This window comes from Dermacentor variabilis, chromosome 11, assembly GCF_050947875.1.
Source record: "Dermacentor variabilis isolate Ectoservices chromosome 11, ASM5094787v1, whole genome shotgun sequence".
In the NCBI taxonomy this organism is placed as follows: Eukaryota; Metazoa; Arthropoda; class Arachnida; order Ixodida; family Ixodidae; genus Dermacentor; species Dermacentor variabilis.
Window position 1 is genome coordinate 71,870,203 of NC_134578.1, and position 16,539 is coordinate 71,886,741.

At 50.5% G+C, this 16,539-nt stretch overlaps 1 protein-coding gene across 2 annotated transcripts in view; it reads left to right on the forward strand.

Annotated features, from left to right (window-relative positions):
• Positions 1–16,539, forward strand: part of LOC142563544 (CUGBP Elav-like family member 1-A) — a 571,451-nt gene that overhangs the window by 57,936 nt on the left and 496,976 nt on the right. The window lies entirely within an intron of this gene.

Consider the following 16,539-nt stretch of genomic DNA (forward strand, 5'->3'; position numbering starts at 1 on the left):
TATAACACGCGTGTAATGCTGTACGTACTCACCCCTCCCCCCCCCCCCCCCCACCCCAGCCGGTTCGTATCTGCAGCAGAGCGCCAATGTAGTCGCGTGCGACGAACAGGGGGCGCTTGTGGTGACCTCGCGGAAGCGACAGACGTCGAGGAATGCGGTATGGTTCGGCCCTGTTGGTACACTTGAATTTTTTTTTTATTTTTTAGCGCCTGAGAGGAAAGAAAGACTTATAAGTCGTAAAACTGTGGGCACACGAACAGCGGCGAGCTTCATCGGAGGGTTTATTTAGCCGTCGGCCTGGGGTCTCTGTGCCTTTTTGTTGGCTCTCCTATTCCACGCTGGAAATCTTCAGTGTCGTACATCTTGTGCGGCGCTTGCTTTGTGACATTCTCCTGCTTCTTGTTTTTGTTCTTCTTCTTCTTTTTATTATTATTATTACCACCGGAGAACATATACCTATCCATATTCCTACTTGTCATCACCAACGCTCAACCTTCCACAGATACAAGAGTCTCTTATAACGCTCATTTTCGTTATATTGATATTTTTCACAATTCGCTGTGGTCGTGCTTTTCCGACCTTGACCTTGTTGTCTCATAGCTTCACGCGTAGTTCTCCTCCGTTTCTTTCTCCTCCGTTTTCTTTTGTATATACCTTGCGCTTTGTTGTAGGTGCACTCTTCTTTTCAACATTGTTCCTTTTATTCGTTGTCTCTCTTTTAATTTATATTTCCCTCCATTCATTTTTTTTTTGTCCTTAATGCATGCTTATTCCAGCACTCAGCCCTTAAGGTTATTCATGGTAATGGTAAATAATAATAATAATAATAATAATAATAATAATAATAATAATAATAATAATAATAATAATAATAATAATAAACTATAATAATTATTATTATTATTGTTATTATGTGAACGGGCATTGAGAGTGTATAAACGAGGGAGGAAGGATATATTAATTAGCGTCTTCGGGTGTTGGACAGACCGCGGTTTAGCGCTGCGTGCGAGCCTCGCTGTTTAGCACCGCCCAACTATATGCGTCGGCATAACTGCTAAAAGCGTGACGTCGAGCGCATGCGCAACAAGCGCCCAGGCGATGCGGCGGTGCAATTCGGTTGCCGCTTTGCCGGCGGCCGGGCATCCCTGACTGGCACGCGTCCGGGTCGATGAAAGGGTTTATGTAACTCGAGGACGCACGAAAAAAAAAAGAATGAAGTAAAAAAAATAATGTACATGACACATTCTTCTCGGTATTCGTCCAATCTGATGGTCAAAGCGTTTACGTAAAAACGTTCGCCTCATCGAAATAGACGAGAGAAAAACGATGGAAGCACACGACATACGCGTTAGCTGGCGTATGGTTTGATGGAGTTTATGTAACGCGCGCACACACGTATTCGCCAAAAAAAGAAAGAAAAAAAAACCAAGGTAATATTAAGAAAATTTTTGCAGATGGCGCGCTGTCCCGTTAAGTGGAAATGTCAGGCATTGTCCCGACCGCTGACGGTACAGTGCATGCAACACTTGTCGGTTATATTTGGTCGATCAGCTTCGAAAAGGCCAAGCTCTCACCTTTGGAGCGATTTTTCTTTTTTTTTTTTTGCGAGCCGATTGGCTTGTGGGATGCGGTTAAGGCCCAGTTGGCGAGTATGAATACAGGTGTCGTCGTGCTAACTCCGAACACACCTCAAGTGCACTTTTGTTTCTGCAGCTGAGGGAAGTTACTATTGCATACACAGTGCACATGTGAATGTGTGCACACCGCAGCAGAGCGATCGCATAAACGCTTGCGCGGCTCTAGCAGAGGGCGTCGCATGTTACCTGCTGCGGTGTGGCTGTGGACCGAACTCGCTTCATTTTCGTCGGGATAGGTAGCTTGCTGTGCTAACTCGTAATCGGGCTCGATTAAAACGCTAACAAAATACATCTTGCAACTGGCTGCGACGCTCTGAATGCCCGAAAGCTCCGTTTTGTTTTCTTCTAGAAGTGGTTACAAGATACCCCGATCCCAGGTACACCAAACCCCTGCGAAGTCCGCTAAGGAGACCTAATTCTCTTCAACAGATTGTAGTGGTAACTCCATCCTTTTGCTAATTAGAACCAGAGCTAAGCTTTGTTGTGAAATATTCTGAAATGTATTAAGGGACATGTGCACCAGCGGTCGTGGGGTCTCTGTCGCTGGTGTGTTCGTGCGGACGTTTCTCTGACAGGAGGCCTCCAAAAGTGATAGCGACAACTGTTGATCATATATAGTGAATGCATAGGTGCGCCTGGTTCACGTGACCATCTCATCTAAATCGCTCGCTAGTTTGCGTTCGGTTTTCGCACAAGGATTGCATTTGTGAAGCGCGTCTGTGTGGTACCGCCTTCGGGCACATCTTGCTAGGTTCGTACACAACGGCCCACATCCGTGACTTTCGAAATTCAGGTGATTTGTGTGCCATTGGCAGACAAAGTAGACTAAAAAAACAAAAAAAAATAAAAGCTCCCATGTGCCTTGAGGGAACACTAAAGGGCAACATTTGTGAGTTTCAGCTCGAAAGTGTTCTGTCAAAACTAATTTTCTTTGATGCAAGCCGAACACTTTTTAAAATTCGCGTCGATATTTGAGCGCGTCGACGTTAGTGTGACGATGCAGATTTTGTAGTATAATAATCATAATTTCTTTTTATTTACCTGAGCCGTTTCGGTACAGCAAATGTGCGCGAAACTTGTGAGGCTGAGAGTTTTGGTTTGTTCATAATCGACAAACATCGATCTTTCTTCACCAATAAACAATCAACCAGGCCCAAGTTAGACGTTCTCCGAATCCGAGTTAAGCGCGGCGTTGCTGTTGTCTTTCGTTACTGCGGCTCTTGTGGCTCAACCAAGCCTTGTACACGGTAGCAGTGCTCGTTTTTGCTACTTAAGGAGCTTAGTTCGCTGATCCATCTAAACTTAAAGCGACACTAAAGGAATATATTAAACCGAGCTAGATCGATAGACTATTCCTCCTGAAGTATAGAATCGTTTTCTGCGTCCCAGTAGACCACTTTGTTGCGTAGAAAATTGGCCACTGAAGGTGGTTCCCGCTACTGCTCCTCAATTTTGAATTGCCCGCGCCGTAACGGACATGATGACGTAACCCACGCGTGACCTGCCTCTATGCTGCGATCTATGAATCAGTCATTGCTGGCGTCACCTGAGAGGTACCATAGTACAAAATCTGTGGCGCCAAATATGCTCTGTTCTCCCGACGAATTGATTGTTAGGGAAGCGTAATCTTTTAGACTAGCCCGACTTATTTCTTTTTTGCTTTAGTGTCCCCTAAAGCAGTACTGACATGACAGTTCCGACTTGCAGTTCTTTTTTCTTCCTTGGGTAAAATTAAGTCTCGAACCCTCTAAATACTACACAGAAATCCCGGTAGGCCATCACAGTTCCCCAAATAATTTTACTCTAATACTTATTTCTGCGAACCAGTTTCGGTTTCGTTACCCTGGCGGCGTTGTGCCATGACGCCACGAAACACGGGACCGCTTCGTTCCTTGATTCACTGCGGCTGCTACACATGCGAGCGCAGCTAGAAATAATAATAAAACGCTCTCGTTTATATAACTATTTTTATGAACGACGCCATAATACATAGTCTTATTGCTACATAACTTAAGCAAATTTTGTTCTGTGTCATGACGTCACGACGGCGTCGACGACGACGCCAGGTCTGACATCTACGGACCAACTGCAGTGTAAAATTAAAATACGTTACGTTCTCCAACCTTCACGCACGGTAAGTGTCGGCCTTCTGCGCTTGCGGTACAGTTTCTAAAGCTTCGAGAATGCGCGCCATTGCTCCTTTGCCGATATTCATCGCTACCGCCCCTCTGTACTGGTTCACAAATTCTCCACTGGTCAAAAAATTGGTCCGGCGGACCCTGGGGACCCGAGCGAGCGCCTTCTGCTAGAAAGCACTTGACTCGTGAGCCCCCTGCGCGTCGCCTCGATTTTCTTTGGGCGTGCGCAATACGATGCCAGTTCGGCGATGCGCCGACGGTAATGTAAACAGCTGGTCGCGCCCGGCAGCGAGTCAGTGAGAGTGCCTCTCGAGGAGCGAAAAACAACGTGGCCCGCGGCGGGCGCACATAACGGCGCTACCGCCGCCTATCGGAGACCGCCGCAGGCAGAACGGCGCGCGACGATCGATGTGTCTTTTGTTTTGTTTTCGCCTGAGAGCAGGTTCGCCACTGCGTTAAGAGATGGCGCCTCGTGTCCGTATTAGTTCGGGTCTGAAAATGTGGTTTATGTGAAGAATGGGATATGGGAATTCATCGTGTTCTATTTTTTTTTCTTTTCTTTTTTTCTTCTTCTTTAACCTAGGCAGGGCATTAGGTACTATAATCGCAAGGGCTTGGTGGCGCAACCCGCCGCCCCGTTCCGAAGGGACGCTCAACATCCATTCATCCATCCATCCATCGCAGCGAGAGACTTTTGGGACACGGGTGGCGCGTAAGCGGAGAAGAAACAGGCTGACTTCGAATAAAAATTCAAACACGACTGCAGGGTAACCACGCTCTTTCGATAAATAATGAGGTATGTTAGAGTATATAGTGACGCTAAAGTTGCGTGAGAACTTTGTGGCAGGCTGGAGTGCGATGGCGCCTGCTACCGTCCCGTTTTACCCAGCTTCAAAGAGGGAGATGATCATCATCATCATCATCCGGTGTTCGAGAAGAGCGAAAGAGATGCATTCGAAAGTTCGTCACGTGTCTGTAAAAGAAGGAAAGTGCTGTTCGGAAGCGAGTCGTGCTGTCATAGAACGCCCGAAGCTATACGCGGAAATCTTCCAATGCCAGAGGATTTGTGCACAGCGTATGGAAATGGTGCGCAAACAAGGGACCGTGTTGTTAGAATGTAGCAGTATCAATGCAGCCGTAGATTCGCACGTAGGTAGTCTGTCGGAGTCGTTAGGTTTGAGCATTATTGCCGGGTTTTGTTTTTCTGAAAAACGATTGAAGTGACGCTGAAAAGTGCGTTGATGTGAGGTTATAACACCTAAATTAGGCCCTGAAAGAGTGGGAGAGAGAGTGAGATCTGCGGTGGAGGTCAGTACATGAGACAGCTTCAGGTTGTGACCCTATGGGAAACTCATTGTGATGCAGCGACTGCACCTTAGATAATTGAGCTTAGTGTATGAGCAAGGAAGTCACTGGGGGATGATTCTCATTGAACTTTATTAAGGCTATTTTTGTTTACGTACACTTTGTGCAGGGTCGTGTAGATGAGCGTAGTGCCGGGCAGAGACTATGACGTCGTGTGGCGCACTTGGCTCGCTGGGCAGTAGCCAATCAGAGCAGTCAGCGCGTCGTCTTCTGCATCAGCAGACGAAAAGCGCCTGACTCCGCACTTCGCCTGACTTCACACTTGCTGGCTACGTGTATGCCCTCGCCTGATACTGAACGCCAGTGTAGGAGTTTCCTTACATCAACAAATCGGGACAAATTGCGGCGAAATACATCGCGAATGCGCAGCGCACGGAGACAACTTTTCAGTGCTTATAATACATCGCTGTTAGATACGGGACCGTTTCCTGAGCCTATTTCGAGTTCACCAGACCACATCGAAGCGCGCCACAGCTAATTAAGAAGCGCAGAAGCTCGGATACCACATTCCAGAGGCGCGGCACGCGCAAACAAGTTGGCGGCCCCCACCTCGTGTGCCGCAGGTGGAGCTATTCACTGCTTGACTCTTCCCGAAAGTGAAGCGAGAGCCTGGCGCTGTTCCAGGTAACGTGAGTCCCGAAGCAAGACGGCTGTAATGCACCGTGAAACCCTGGCAGCGTCGCCCCCACCTGGCTATTGTGACGGCGCATTGCAAGTCAGCAAGGCAAGACCGCAGGGAGAGGTAAGCCCTCGGACAATTGGGGACCCAGCGGCGACTCTCTTCGCCGGGTGTGACACCATCGCACGGGCGCCTACCATTGGCCGAAAATGACGACACTTGAGCGGGCTCGCCGATTGGCCGAAATTGGCGTCATCTGAGCGGGCTCGCCCATTGTCCGAACGTGACGTGTCTTCGAGACACCCAAGGGCTTAAAAGACGCAGACCGGGAGCATTCCTAGAGCATTCCTAGATCATTCCTTGATTCATCTCTTTCGACCTTTGCCACGGGCCGCAGCGTCCGAGTTGCTGCCGGCCCGTAATGACTTTTAAGACTGTTAATTGACTCTCACTGTAAATAATGTAAATAAACCTCCCAAGTTTTCATCCCAAAGTCCTCCTCAACTCCTACAACTGGTTGCCAGCGGTGGGATCGCCTCCAAATGCAACATCGCGCAGACTGAAACAGCCCGCACCATCCGTCAGTAAGATAATGTTATCCTCTTGGAAGATTAGCTCACCTTCCTTTGTGAGACATGGTCACGTCAGCACTTTGCTACCCTCCCTGCAGCTAATGCCTACTGTCGCCGCTGTATCAGCGCCGACAGCCACAGACAAAATGGCGCCACACGTTTGCAACGCCAGCCTGCTTGTTTGTCGTCTGCTCGTCGAAACGACAGTGTACAAAGTCGAAACTACAGTGTACAAAGTGTAGCTTTCATGCTACACTACAGCTATAAAAGCTGGCTTCCTGTAGCTGCCCGGAGCTACACTTTTCTACACCAAGTGAAAAAAAAATAAAGATGGCGACTTTTCCTACGCTACGTACACTTGTGTATAGCCAGTGTAGGTTAGAAAAAAAAAAATAGCCCTATTGAGAACTGACACAGTTTGGTCGGCTTCCTTGCCGGTGGCCTCCTCAGTCCGGGATGCCACGTGACCGGGATGGCTGCCTGCTTTGCCTTGTTGTTCGCCAGCCGACTAGATGGGAGAAAATATCGTTGTTTTGCAAAGAAAAGCGTTTGCTTGCAAAGAGCCTCTGTAGTAATTGCGTGCCACCGCTCGCCGCCTGGCACCTACACACTAGCCAACCCTTACGGATGGACAACCTGTCTCAGACGTTGTCGCGCGAAGTCGCGGGTTCGTTTCGGGCGGCCGCGTTCTGCGACTGACGGAGTGCGAGAATTTCCGCATGTATACTTACGCATATAGGTGCACGTTGAATGAAGCACGAGGCCACGGGGGGTCGATTTCCCTACTGCGGCGACCGTGTTTTTAGGCGCACGTCAAAGAACCACAGCTGCTCAGAATTGATCGGGAGTCCCCCTCTATGGCGTGCGCCTCATAATCAGATCGTGGTTGTTTCAAAGAACGCCGGGCGATCGATATAGACTCTAGGGCTTTACGGGTCACTTTTTGCGTCTCATATAGCCGCAGTATAGCTTTGCATAGTAAAACGCCATCATTTGCTACCATCGCACTTACGTCACTCCGCAAATAGGTGTGGACAGTGCTCGTTTCTGGATGCTGGTTGGGGCTCCTCTCGGAAAACATATCGCTGTTGATTCTTGTTGATGGCTTGGGGATTTGGAAGAGCGGATAAAAACCGGATAAATGAGTGACGGAAGGAAACACAAGCAAATAAGTAAGCGCGAACATTTGTGTGGTTGCCTCACTTGTGCAGAGCTCTCGTTATGTTTTGTTGTTGCCTCCGTGCTGTAGTGGATCGACGTGTTTAGTGCGATTCTCTGACATTATTTAAAGGGACTGCGCACGCACGATAACTCCGATCGCTTCGCTTTTTATTATTTGTTTGTCACCGTTATTCTCCGTGCACCGCACGTGTATCCGCGTATGTATGTACACTTCGTGGGCTACTAGTTACGTTTATAGTTAGCGCGCGTTGTGACTTGTTGACCGCAGTCGGCCTTGTTTGGCTCCGCTGTTCGAGCAGTGACTTTTCCTTTTCGTGGCTTTGAAAACTCGTTTTCTTGCTTTCGCGTACTCGACGGCGCTTTTTTTTACGAGTGTCGGATATCCTTTCGCTTATGTTTGGCAAGACGGCTTTGGTTTGCCTGCGGAAATATCGAGCGTCTGACGCGCAGCGAGCGAGGGCTGTTTCTTGTTAGAAAAATGTTTGCCTGCGCTTCGCCGTGAGAAGAGGGGGTCACGCCTGCGCATGCGCTCACGCATTTCTGGTTAAGGAAACAAGCCAGTTCTAACATTTTCTTTCTTCATTAAGGAACCCCGATATGCAGTGTAGCTTAACTAAGGTATCGAGAAACTTCAAAGCTAAACGGCGTTGGTTACCGGCAAAAGAGCGATAACGGGTTTATCGTTCAGTGTTGGCGGTGCCTGGGACACGGCGGTGCCATATTGAATACGCTGCGACCTCTCGGTAGGATCACTGTGGTGATGTCGAGGTGGCGGGCTGCGGCAACGTCGGAACTGCGAAAAAACTCGAGTATCGTCTTACTGGTACTACCGATACTTGTGCTATTGTTAACTACCGATGACATAGCACGAGCCAATAACAGGAACCGATACTGATAGAACTACGTACAACACGTGTTCTGACCATCGGATGTTCTGATGAGTAACACCGCGTGTTCTTGGTATAGTTCCGGCGTCGCAGCAGGACGTTGTATTGCCGCCACCACACGCCTAGTGTTCTTCGTGTTATCGGTGGAGCACGTGGTTCGTGTAACGTGTTGCCAACAAAACTTCGTATTATCCTCCGAGGTCCAGTCACGCGCCATCCTGATGTTGTAGCTCACCGTAGGTGCGTCGCTTCAAACAATCTAAATTCGTCTATAGTAGGGTCCCCCTCCCACCTACATCCTCCCCCCCCCCCAAACGTGCGCGCATTTATTTTTCTCACCAATGGGCTTATCCATGGCCTCGCCATGATTGGAGCAATGAACGAATCGTTCTCGCGGAGGCTATGCCGCACTGGGCCTTTAGTGGTGGTTTTAATTGCCAAATTCAAACTCTAATGTAAAGGTCCACTCAAGCGGTGGATGAAGCCGGATTCGTTCTGGCCGCTCGCGGAACCCGGTTTGGGAACCCCGCTGGTCTATATATAATATACGCACTCAAGGTTCGCGCCACATAGCTGCACGCTTCGCGCTCCTCGCAGTGCGTATGCTTCGAGTGGTATGCGGCGCCAGTAAATGCCGGTGGACGCGAGTTCGGTGGTCTGCAAGCCTTTGTTTAACATGCGCCCCTCCCCCTCCTTCCCGACTCCCTCGGTGTTTCTTCGTCATCCCCGTGCCCCCATCGAAAGCACCCGGCGCCGAGAAACCATTTACGTGTCCCGAAATACACACCGCCGCTGCTCGAGTGATCGGGGTCGCCCCCCCCCCCCCCCCCCGCACCCCCATTCCCTCCGCTCCCTCGCTGAAGTACAGGGATACAGGGCATACTTGAAGGGCTTACGCGGAAGCCCTGCACAGCGCCCGCTCAGGCTTTGTGTGCTGCGACTGTTCCGGCCCATACGCCTATTTCTCTTCTTGCACGTGTGTGTGTGTTCGCGTTAGTTTTCGCTTCAGGTCAGCTGGGCGGGCACAGATGCGGTCTGCCGTTCGTCACAGCCGTTTTGCTCTCGACGGCGAACTTTGGTTTACTGGTTGGCTTGCGCGCGAGCAATTTGACGCGGTCCGTGTGGCAGGCCTGATGCGTAACTCGTTTTGTCTGCTCCCAGTTATTTCGGGCGTGGTTGTGATTGGGCGTGTGTCTCTTTTTTTTTTTTTTTTTGGCTGATGCAATTCCCCGTGCTTTCGTTGGAAGGGGTGTAAAATTAAAAAAAGAAGAAGGTTGGCCAGAAATTATCGGAGCGTGACAGCTAAAGTCGCGTGACGTAACCTCCCAGTAGACGAAGCTATCGCAATCCGCGTTTTTCACTTCGCGCAGTTGCAGCCGGCCCCGCCAAACGAGCTGTCGATCGTGTTTCAGCGACGAAGCGTTAATCCGCGCACCTTGTATACATGCGGCATCCCGTGGAAAGGGGGCGCGCATCTAAGCTGTACGCGTTCCCACGGCGCCGCACTACACCTAAATCGGGCGATTCCATTTCACGCCGAAGTTAAGCGGTGCTCCTGCTTTCTTTTTTCTTTTTCTCTCGTCGCTGGCCGCAGCCTTGTCTCGCACGCGCGCGAGCTGTTCCCCCAGTGGCTCGGCTGGCGCGACGCCAGGCTCGTGGAAGCCGCCACGCGCGATGCCGCCCCAGCGCGAGCGGCGGTCGAGATCGCGATTGCCGAGCCCTCGCACTGGCGCTGCAATGTCGAGCGTCGCTATAAATGGCGCGCCGTATTCGCCCAGGCGACCGCCGTCCAGATGTACTGCGTGCATGCGTATACTTCGCGGCGAGAAGTGAGGCGGTGGGGGAGGGGATGTGCCCCCTGTGTCTGCGAATGCCGCCCGGCTGCCACCTCCCCTGGCGACCGTTCGCGACCCTCTTACGCGTGGTTTGCCCCCGTGACTTTGAACCCTGCAAGAACGCGAGCGTAATAATTAGTCCGAGACGTTAGAGGACTTGAGAAGTATGCGTGACCATTAGCTTGATTTCGATGTTGCTCGAGGTATTCGCCTGAGTGATTTGGAATTTCATCGTGGTTACGATTGGGCTTCGGCGAACGCGGATGGCACGATCACTTTGGGAAGGGGTGGGAGCTGGCGCAACAGAGGGCTCGTTGTGCGGTGGACGTAGGATTGCCTGAAGATGAGGATGATGATTTGACACTTGCTCGCAGCCACTTCGTCACGCAAATAAATAGAAATCTGCGGAATCTAAGCTGCTCCTCTGTGGGAGGCGGGGGGTTGGACGAGAGGGGGGGGGGGCTTCATGCATTTCGGCGAGGTGTTCGATTTCAGTATAGCGATACCAGCAGTATATACCCTGTAGCGCAACATGCGCACAGACGGCGACAGGAGAGACGGGGACGCGCCCTTTCTTTTTTGTCGCCTTCTGTGTGCCGTTTGTGCTACAGTGTACATGATTCTGTACCAACTAGTCGGTTGATCCTTTTGAACTTCGTACCAGTATTCGTGGAGGCATTTCGTAATCAAAGTGGAGATGAAGCGTAGGCGAATATCTGACAATATTTAGAAGATTCTACAGCTCCAGTGATTATTCGCAAACAAAAATGACAAAGTGCCGCTTACATTCAAATGGACTCACTAAATCTCCTATCGCCTTTGCTCTGGCTTCTCAAGCCAACATAGCCGGCTTGCTTTGCTTGAGGCAGCGACTTGTCTTCATTGCTGCTTCGAATTGATTCTAGTGGAATGCCGTAGAGACTTATACAGAGGCTACAGAGGCGTAGAGAAAACAGAGGCTTTACATACATAATATTAAAAGCAGCTACTACGTAACTGACGCATTCAAATCGACGGAGGTACCGCTCATACGCCCAGAACACTCGCGAGGGGTCGGGATCTCGGTTATAACACCTCGTTGGCTCCTCGTGGAACAGCGAATCACGTTACACCAGCGACCTTATTGAGTCATCCGGGATTTTACATACACGTGGCCATTTCTCCCTCCACCTTTACGTTGTTCAGAACGCTGACGGAGGACAAAAAAGAAAGAAAAGAAATGCTATACTCTGTTCCACCGTAACTGGGCAAACGGGGAAGGGCTGTGGGCGCTGTGGGTTGTTAGATACGGGACCGTTTCCTGAGCCTACTTCGAAATCACCAGACCACATCGAATCGCTCCACAGCTAATTAAGAAGCGCAGAAGCACGGATACCACATTCCAGAGGCGCGGCACGTGCAAACAAGTTGGCGCCCCCCCCCCCCCCCCTCGTGTGCCGCAGGTGGAGCTATTCACTGCTTGACTCTTCCCGAAAGTGAAGCGAGAGCCTGGCACTGTTCCAGGTAAAGTGGGTCCCGAAGCAAGACTGCTGTAATGCACCGTGAAACCGTGGCAGCGTCGCCCCCACCGCCTATTGTGACGGCGCATTGCAAGTCAGCAAGGCAAGACCGCAGGGAGAAGTAAGCCCTCGGACAATTGGGGACCAAGCAGCGACTCTCTTCGCCGGGTGTGACACAATCGCGCGGGCGCCTACCATTGGCCGAAAATGGCGTCACCTGAGCGGGCTCGCCCATTGGCCGAACGTGACGTGTCTTCGAGACACCGAAGGGCTTAAAAGACACAGACCGGGAGCAGCAAGAGAGCATTCCTAGAGCATTCCTTGATTCATCTCTTTCGAGCTTCTTGCCGCGGGCCGCAGCGTCCGAGTTGCTGCCGGCCCGTAATGACTTTAAGACTGTTAATTGACTCTCACTGTAAATAATGTAAATAAAGCTCCCAAGTTTTTCATCCCGAAGTCCTCCTCAACTCTTACAGGGTCAATAGTACCGCGCCGGGTATCGAAGTGGGAATTGTCGTCTGCCCAACGACATGGCCTTGTGTTTGCGATCGTGCTTAAAATCTTCGTGCTTGTCTTAATTACTAGAATTACGCAGCGAAACTTAGCATTTGTGAAGATTATTCTTTGCAGATTCTGTCGCCTCAAACATTACAGGACATTTACTTCTTGTTCTTCGTCAGAATAGGGATAGTAACAGGAGGTGCACATGTGGCCGTTCGAAAACGAGCGAAAAAAAAAAAGCTTAAACGAAACTGAATCCTATCAAAAGGTGTCGGCGGTTAAGAATAAAACAAATGGGACATGAAAGCATTCACTAAATGTGCACGTATTGTCGTAAGAGAGAGAGAGAGAGCATAGTGATGAAATATCAAATGCCCCGACAAGAAAAGCAAATAAGAAAGAATAACAATAAGAAATAAGAAAATATCTACGATCAAATTCGGCTAAATATGATAATAAATTACTTATTAAAAGTAAATAAAATACGGCTTGTACGTATACAGATACAAAGAACTTTATTAAAATGATTCTGAGAAGCGCCGAGAACCTAACCGCCGCATCGCAGGCTCTCTGGACATCCCAAAGCTGACGATGGTATTCCGAGCTCTTGATGGCCGAGTTCTACTTCTGTTCAGTGATGTCCTTATCCTCTAGCAACGAGGGACATCGCCAGAGCACGTGATCTAAATTGCAAGTCCCCCCGCAGCTAGGACACTGTGAGCTAAAAATGTCCGGGGATAAACAGTGCATGAAAGCCAGACTAGGATAAGAACTAGTCTGAAGCATCCTAAGGGTTATAGCTTGAGGTCTTGTCAGCTATTTATGTGGTGGAGGAAAGATTGTTCTCTCCAGATAGAAATATTATGTGAATTCATTAAAGGTGAGTAGAGTGTCCCGGAACTTTTGGACGTTGGGCTGTGACAAGGCTCCTTTCCCTGCGCTGAGAGTTAGTACCTGGGAGTGGGCAATGTCGTTAAGGTTGGTGAGCGAGTCCAGATTTAGACCCAAGCGTGCCGGAAATCAAGTAATCGTATGTGAAGTGATTGCCCTGTTCCTGAACATACTATGGGCCTATTTAGCGATGGAGCCCAAGGCGAACGCCCTGACTGGCGGTCTTGAGTCTGTGTATATTCGCGTTCTGTTGTCGTCCAAAAGAGCCAAAGCAACCGCAACCTGCTCCGCTTTGGAAGAAGTGGTCCCAGCCACCGAGGCTGCCGAAACAGCATGGCCTCTGTGATATATTGCCACTATGGCAAAGTGGGACGAGCGGCCATATTGAGTCGCATTCACAAAGCATACCGACTGGGGTTCGTCCCTGATCTTCTTCAGGATCACAGTCATCCTGGCCCCGCGCCTTCTCCCATTGTGCTGCAGCTGCACATTGCGAGGGATTGTGCGCAATGTCTCTTCTCTTTGCTCGTCGGTGATTCGATGCCTTCCCTCTCCAGCGAGTAGTGGGTTAAGGCCCAGGATGACCAAAATTCTTCTCCCCGCCGAAGAGCAGAACAGCCGAGTCAGTTGGGCCGATTCCTGCGCCTCGATAATCTCCTCCAATTAATTGTGTACTCCCAGTTGATAGAGGCGTTCTGTACTGGCGGTCATGGGGATGCCGAGTACCCTTTTGATGCTTTTCCCAACGAGGTTGATGAACTGATTTTTCTCAGAAGTGTGTCAATTGTGCATAACTGCTACATAAATGATGTGGCTCATAAGGAAGGCGTGGAAAAGCCTGAGCAGATTGTCTTCCTTCAAGCCTCCCCTTCTGTTAGAGATTCTGTTTACGAGCCTAATTACATTTTCCTTTTTCTTGGTGATTCTTGCCAACGTGAGGCTGTTGGATCCATTTGATTCAATAACCGTACCTAGTACACGGATAGAGTCGACTCTGGGAAAGAGGCTTCCATCACGTGTAACTAGATTGATATCAACTTCCGAGAGCGGCTTCCAACCCTTAGGCTTGGGGCCCTTTCTGATTGGCCTGTAAAAGAGTAGCTAAAGGAGAGTAAAGTAGTAAAGGAGAGTAAAGAGTGGTGAGTTGATGTTAAACGTTATCTTGCGTGCACCACTGCTGTTTGTCTGCGTAGTACACAGAACACTCAGGGAGAGGTGTTTGCTTGGGGCGTTGCTGGGCGCCATATTTTTAACTTCTGAGAGGGTTGAGCGTTGTCATTTCCTCACATGGCACATCACATTGTGGCAGAAGTATTAAGCTTGAATTGGATTACGGGGCTGGACGTGCCAAAACCACACACGAATTATGAGGCAAGCCGTAGTGGCGGACTCCGGATTAATTTTGACACCGTGATGTTCTTTAGCGTGTCCCAAAATCCAAGTGCACATGCGTTTTCTTTTTCGCTTGAGTCGAAATGCGGCTGCCGCTATTGGGATCAAATCCATGACTTCTAGCAATGCCATAGCCGCAAAGCTAACGCGGTGGCTATAGAAGGATTGATTTGACGGTCGACCGCTTCCGTAGTGTCTCCTGGAGCCTGTGGTGCGCTTTAATTAATGCGGCTCTGCTTCTGCACGCCCTGCGTTAAGTTGCCCGCTTGACATATTTGCATAGCATTTACTTTTCAGAAATAGCAACGTACTGTGCCGTATCTTGAACTTAAGCTTATCCTGTTTCCCGCAACCGCTGTCGTATAGTAGTGGGGTTTCCTTGCCTTCCCACGTCACCTCCCCCCCCCCTTTCTTATATTGGAACTGCCTCTTCTCTCTACAGTTCTAGTTGCGACCCCTCTGGCCTCGCACATTAGTAGAAAGGGAAGCGCTGCAGTCTCTGCAATGCTTCTGAGGGGAGTCACGGATAATTACAGCTGTCAAGCGGCTAATTTGGCGACGGCCAGGGAGCTTCAGAGGGCATTGTGCACATTCGACGTGGTGGGGTGAAAACGAGTTTCCCCCGTCGCCTTTCCTCTCTTACTCGCGCCTGTCATCTATACACCTGCACTGAACCTCCTCCCGACGCGGTGTGCGCGACAGCAGCAGCGGGAAAGTCGGTGAAAGAGGCAAAGAACGCTTCGCTATATAAAAACAATAATAGTAATAAAAAAGCGCCCCAACTAGGTTCAAGAAGTGCATGGCTTTCTTTAACAAGCCTATAGGCGGTGTTGCTTCAGCCTGGAGTGGGGAGGTCTCGCGAACATTCGCCATTTGCTAAGTTACGGTACAAAGTGTGGCCGCTCGTGTCACGACGCTTGCGCGTAACCTTCGAAGCCGAATTTAGCGCGTGACGCTGAAACGTGAATACGCGAAGCGCTTCACACCACACTAGCTATAAACGCGCCGCACCCACTCTCCGAAAACGTACCCGGACAAGGCGGCAACAAGTGCCGAACAGTGTGGAGCGCAGGAACGCACAGATCGAGGGTTATGGTTAACAATGCGACCTGTTCTTGAAAGTATTCTTCTACAAATTACTTCGAAACGCTGCTGCACACACTGGTCAGTGTCCTTCTACGTGGCGCCGTTTCGAAGAAATGAACCCTCACCAGCTCGCCCAGCTGTTAGTTCACCAGCACGTGTCAGTGGCGAATTCGGCAAATCGCACCGCCGAGCACCGCGGGGCGCCTTGGGGCGACGATGATTGGATGAAACGGCGCATTGGGGCTTCCCCGGTGCGGCTTGCCGAATTCGCCGGAAGTCTGTAGATACACGAGCGTGTATTGCGTTCAGCCGAATGCGGCCGCCATGGTCGGTAGCTGAATTACTCGCGAACACCTAGCCACAGAGGTAATCGCGCCGGGTGTTTGGCGTTCACCCGCGCTGCTGGTTCAAGTCGGGCGCGTGGTACGTCGAGAGGCTTTGATACGGGCCGCCGGTTGGGAGCGTTTTGAGCTCGAGGCGCGAGGGTGCCCTTTTGGACTCTCGCCGGGGGTCGCGGCCGCGCGAATCTGGCAACAAGTGCTCGGCCTTATCGCGCGCGCTGGGCTTCGTTCTCTGCGTCTTTTTTTTTTTTATTACTTCTTTCCGTTTGCTCTGCCCCTTCTCTCTCTCTCTCTCTCTCTCTCTCCGATAACGGCTCCCACTTGAGTTCCAGGCCTGCTCTCGTCCGGAGGGCCAGCCTCGCGATTTCGCGTGGCCGCGAGACTGCCCTCCCCCACTTTCGCCCCCCCCCCCTCCGCGCTTGTCTTATCAGCCGCGTTTGTCGGCCGCTTGCCTCCGCGTTCCTGGGCCCCTAGCCTCGCCGACGCCGCACGCGGTCAGTTTGCGCGCGACGCGTTAACGCAGCCCACCGAGCGCGCACCGCGTTTGCAACGCCAAACTCGCTTCGTTCTGGTGTCGACGACTGTTTTTTTTTT